The 5,929-nt window shown below is 34.9% G+C and overlaps 1 pseudogene; it reads left to right on the top strand.

The window, feature by feature from the left end:
• The first annotated feature begins 305 nt into the window (after nt 1-305).
• On the top strand, nt 306-4,112 carry LOC141696498 (monocopper oxidase-like protein SKU5; annotated as a pseudogene).
• The last annotated feature ends 1,817 nt before the right edge of the window (nt 4,113-5,929 follow it).

The following is a 5,929-nucleotide window of genomic DNA, read 5'->3' as shown; positions in this document are numbered from 1 at the left end:
TTCGCGCCCACCTTAATATTTCCCCCTTTAGTCAAAATTTCCCCCCTTATCCCAAAAATTCATCCCGCTCATTAGCCAATATTTTGGTTCCCCCATTATTTTCTCTCGATTAAACACTCATCTCCCCCCCGCTCACTATCACCTCGACAACTCACCTCACCATCTCAGTTCCACTCATCTCACCTCTTCTCACCATCTCACCTCCCCTCACCATCTCACCATCTCCATGTGTTCATCATCTTAACTCAACTAAAGCTCTGTTGTTAAGCTTTGTAAGCTTATCTCATCTCTATTCTTAAATCGAAATGGTCCTTCTCTACATGATAACAAAATTTGTAAATTGGGGTTTCTTTAAATCAAAACCCTAATTTGTTAAATTGGGGTTTTTCCAAATTGAAACCCTAATTTGCTTATATGCCCTGTGTATGGTGCTTTCATTTAATTCAATATATTTTGGAGTTATTAATTCTTTTCAATTTTATGTTATATACAGGACCTTTTTTGTATACGGTTGTGGATTTAATATCTAGGTATTCATTTGTTTAAAGTTTGATTGAAAGTTGGGTTGTGTTACTCATTGGTTTATGCTTTTATGTTTGTATGTTATATAATTTAATTTTTATGTTACGTTGTGTTTGTGACTATGTAACTTTTTGGCTATCGCATAGATCCGTCTAAAAGGTTCTTTAATTATGCCCAAAGATATAGAACCCTGTCACTTCTATCTGTGGACTGCTACAATTGAATTTACTCTTCATCATATTATTGTTAGACAAAAAGCATGTAAACTGCATTGTCGTGAATTGCCATTTTTTGGTTATACTAATATATTATGTACTGTTTTTAGTACAGGTTATAGCAGTTAATGGAAAGTTTTCGGGTCCTACTTTCAATGTGACCACTAATGAAAATGTCATTGTGAATGTGAGAAACAAATTGAATGAGAATTCGCTTGTAACTTGGTAGGTTATGTTTTTTACTCTAGAAATGATTTAAGTTTTTCGTTTCAAGAATGTCTTTTGAGGGTGCAAGTATTCTGTTTTGGTGTTCTAGGCCTGGAGTTCAAATGCGTGGTATTTCTTGGCAAAATGGGGTTCTTGGCACTAACTGTCCCATTCGACCAGGGTGGAACTGGACCTATGAGTTTCAGGTGAAGGATCAGATTGGTAGCTTCTTTTACTTTCCGTCGCTCAACTTTCAGAGGGCATCAGGTGGTTTTGGTTCTTTCATCATTACTAATCGGAAAGTTATACCGCTGCCATTTAATATGCCTGACGGGATATAGTGATTCTCATCGGTGTTTGGTATACCAAAAGCCATTCGGTTAGGTATTGCTATTGATATATATGTTTTATGGGTATATCATTTTCGTATTAGTTGTATTGTGTTAAATATTTTTTTTTAAGATAGGCTCTGAGAACATCCCTTGACTCGGGCAAGGACCTGGGAATGCCAGGATGGTGTCCTGATTAATGGTAAGGGACCTTATCAGTACAATGCGAGTGTACCAAATGGCATTGACTATAAAACAATTAATGTTGATCTAGGTAAAACTAAAGCTGTCCTCAACAATGCAAGTTTTACATGACTACACTGAGTAATTAAGCCTAATGGCTTTAAAGTATATTCATGATTAGCAAACATGTTATAGAGCAAGCTGAACTTGTATTAGATAATATTTCAGTCTATTGTATATTCTTAAAGCCTTTGTAACAATAATTGATGTCTTTGCATTGTACAGGAAAAACCTACCGAATTCGTGTGCACAATGTTGGTGTTTCAACATGTCTGAACTTTCGTATTCAGAGCCACAATATGCTATTAGCAGAGACTGAGGGGTACTACACGCAACAAAGTAATTATACTAGCTTACACATCCATGTTGGATAACCTTATTCTTTTCTGGTTACTATGGATCAGAATGCAAGTAGTGACTACTATATTGTAGCAAGTCCTAGATTTGTGAATGAATCAATTTTGCAGAGAGTTACCGGTGTTGCTATCTTGCATTATTCCAATTCTAAAGGAAAGGCAATAGGTCCTCTTCCTGATCCTCCTAATGATGCTTATGACACATCATATGCAGTGAACCAAGCAATGTCCATCAGGTTTGCTCACCCCTCCTTGTTTTTCTGGTTCAAGTTTTCTTATCTATGTTATATGTACTATAAATAGCTGTTGTTTACATGATTCAGACATGGCACAAACTTTCATATTGTAATTTCTATACCAATATATGTATACATAATGTAAATTATGTATATATAAATTTAGAGTATATATGATTTTAGATCACGCACAAGGGTTGCGAACTTGCTGATTTTGAACAGATATGATGACAAGTTTTAGTTACGGTTGTATAGTCACGCTGGTAAAGATTAAATTTAGAATGACTTGTGTTACAGCAATTTGGCTGCTATGAGTTTTCTAGTTGAGAATGAATTGTTATTTTAATATTTCTGAAGGTAACAATCGATGTTGGCATTGTGATAACACCTCACAATATGAACTTAATTTGGGTTGATACAGAAGTGAATTGACTACATTGTTAGACACAAAGCATTGTAATAAGCATAAGTTTTCTTCCATTGTTGACTGCATTGTGTTTTCCCACCTTTTCTGTGAACTGGCTTTAGATTATGGCTTCTCGAGTATTATGCTACTGATGAAGCTCTAAGCGGCATGCATCCTGGACAGGTTTACATTTGATTCCCTTCTTTAACAGTTTAACTTGTTCAATTGTTTGCACACTGTTTCGGAGCACTTGTGCTTTTAAATTCTTCACCTTGACAGCATTATTAATTTTTAATTTGTTGTTGCAGATGCAATGCTCACTCAATTCAACAGTTAAACCATAAGATGTTATTTTGCAATCTATTAGTGCAAATGCTTTGTTTTAAATTAGTGCAACCATAATTGGTCCAGTGTTGATTGAAATATTTTAGGTGCGAAGCTGCAGGACTAGAAGATGCGTTGTGTAAACGAGTAATGATCACTCCTAAAGAAGTTATAAAACGAAGTCTTGATCCTCTTAGTGCAGCTGTTAGCAGGGATGGCTTAGCTAAGACACTATATTCTCAATATTTATGTTATTAGGGATGGCTTAGCAAGCATATAACAATAGTTTGGTTTTGAACGATTCTGTAATAAAACTAGATACTTGATATTTATGTTGTTGAATATAAGTGTTTAGTTAGATCATTATTTAATTACCTTCAATGAATAAATACTGATGTCAAAAAAATAATTGTACATCACTTTTAATGAAAAAATACTGATGTCAAAAAAACAATTGTACATCACTTTTAAAATATAAATACTGATATCTCAAAGGCAATTGTACATCATTTTTAGTGAAGAAAAACCGATGTCAAAATGGTTGATATACATCGATTTTTCCTAAAAAACTGATGTCAAAGACTGACATTTTCAAGTCTAAAAGGAACATAGACATCACTTTATTTGGGATAAAACTGATGTCTAAGTGCCAACATAGACATCACCTTTTACCAAATAAATCGATGTTCAATAACTGATTTTACATCACCTAAATGAAAATATTCGATGTCTATGTGGAAAAAAACATAGCTCATTATATGTTTAATTTATTATAATAGGTGTAATTTATTTACTAAATTATTTATTTCTAACATTTTTTGTAAAAAAACAATGCATGGACATCATTTTTTTTGCTAGAAACGATGTCTAAGCAAGTAAAGACATCGGGTTATGGCCGATGTCTAGAATAGACATCACCGACATCAACATCGGTTGCCAAACAACATAGACATCGGCCATAAACCGATGTCTATGGACATTTTTCTTGTAGTGAATTTAAGTAGTTGTAGATCTTTGACTTGGACTTAAACTTTCAATTTCTTCTGATCTCTTTGATATCAGGAGTTGTCCTGAGATAGTTCTTCAACAAACATCTCTCTGCATATTCAAGTTCATTGACCATCCTCCTTTTAGCATTTATCAATTCAGCTGTATCTTCTCCAGTTTAAAAAATAGCTGCTCTGTGATCATTTATCTTAGCTTTTGTTATCTCCTGATCTAGTCTAATCAGATTTGCCTTGTCAGACTCTAGATTGAATTCCACAGCCTTATAACCCAGAAAAGTAGTTATAATCCTAGCAGAGTTAGACTTCATATCGATAATATCACCCTTTTGATCTCTGTACTTGGGATAGTATGTGCTGTCAGACTTTACAGAATAAAGCTTCTTCTGTCTTTGAATTTGAGACTTTAAATATCCTGCAGCACTATCTGTTAATCTGTCTTTCACTTGAAGTAGGAATAGAACATGTTCCAGTTCTTCAAAATACTTCAGTGGTATAGCATTTTTCTTAATACGGTATACCCTTCCATCTGTCATAAAATATAACAAGATATGTTCTTTCAAGAAGGTATGGTAAACCATTTGTACAGATTCAAGTCGATTCAATCTTTCAGGAGTTGCTCCAACACCTGGTTCACTTAAGGAAGTTGGATCATTGGTAGTGTTATGTACTCTTCTTTCATCAGAACTACCCAACCCAGATTTATCTCTTGCTTCCTTTCCTGTAACAACTCTTGCTTCAAAACCACCTATTGCAGTCTTCAAAGATTGAGTCTGTTTAGCTTTGGTGAATCCTGGTAGGAGTATCTTTGAAAGTTTAACATGAGCAATGTCAGAGGTTTCCTTTTCCTTATCTTCTGATATCAAGCCAACTTGAGCTATGTCAGAGGTTGCTTGCTTCACTATCATATCAGAACCTACTAAATCTTGACTCTGAACAACATGAGCCATGACAGAGGTTGTTTGAAAAATCTTCTTTGAAATAAGAGTAAGATTAGTATCTGCTTCATCATCAATTATTTCTTCATCCATGACTGGCATATAAACCTTTACAGGTTCATCAACCTTTTCTTTGCCCTTGGACCTTGGATCAATTTCCATTTGTGATTTGGCCTTGGTTGCCTCAGAACTTGTTCTTTACTTTATCACAATACCCTTAGGTTTTGGAAATTTCTTTTCAACAACAAAAGTTTCATATTTTGTCTTGACACCTTCTGCTTTGAGTCTAGCTTCTTCTTCCTTTAGACTCTCAAAGTCCATTCCTGGATTTTCTTTAAGAAATAACTGCTTTGAAATTTCTTCATCAAGTTCTAGATATCCACCAGAACTTATCCTTTTACCAGTATCAAAACTTATTCTTCTCCCAGTATCAGAACTTGTTCCTTGACTTGTAATTCTAGCTTTACTTGACGAAAGTCCTTTGCCTTGACCTTGACCTCTATCCTTATTAGAGTTTCCCTGGTCATCATTTCCATAATTCTTTCCTTTCAGTGTCTGAATAGAATTGCATTTGGACTTAATCACTTTCTCCCCCTTTTTGGCATCAGCAGGTAATAGAAGAGAGACAAGAAATTCCACTGAGGATTGGATCTCATTGAGTTGACTTTGGTGAGAAGCTTTATTCTGCAGAATTTCTTCAATTTGAGCTTGTTGTTTCTCCTGAGTTTTCTCAATGTAGGCAATTCTGTCAAAGGCTGGCTTGAAAAATCTGTTCTTTTCAAGTTTCACATTCATATCTTGCTGGATTAGAGCTTCCTGAATTTTGTTCACCTTGTCATGAGTTATTGAGTATTGACCTTGAAGGTGCCTTATGTGGCGCCCTCCGAACCCGGGTCAGAAGTTTGGGGTCCACACTCACACCTTATTTATAACCTGCTTATAACAATAATAAAGATAATAATAATATATGCAGTGACCCTACTTACCAACCACCACGGACCGCAACAGGTTAAAGTATGCACACAAGCCAAACACACTAATATATTACAAACCGTTCAAATCCCAATCATTCAAACTCAAACTGAGTATTAAACTTTATTACAACTTTTACAAACTTAAATTATCCCAAAAGAAGCCTACTAGCTCAGC

This window comes from Apium graveolens, chromosome 11 (assembly GCF_009905375.1).
Source record: "Apium graveolens cultivar Ventura chromosome 11, ASM990537v1, whole genome shotgun sequence".
NCBI lineage: Eukaryota > Viridiplantae > Streptophyta > Magnoliopsida > Apiales > Apiaceae > Apium > Apium graveolens.
This window is presented reverse-complemented; position numbering and strand designations above follow the sequence as displayed.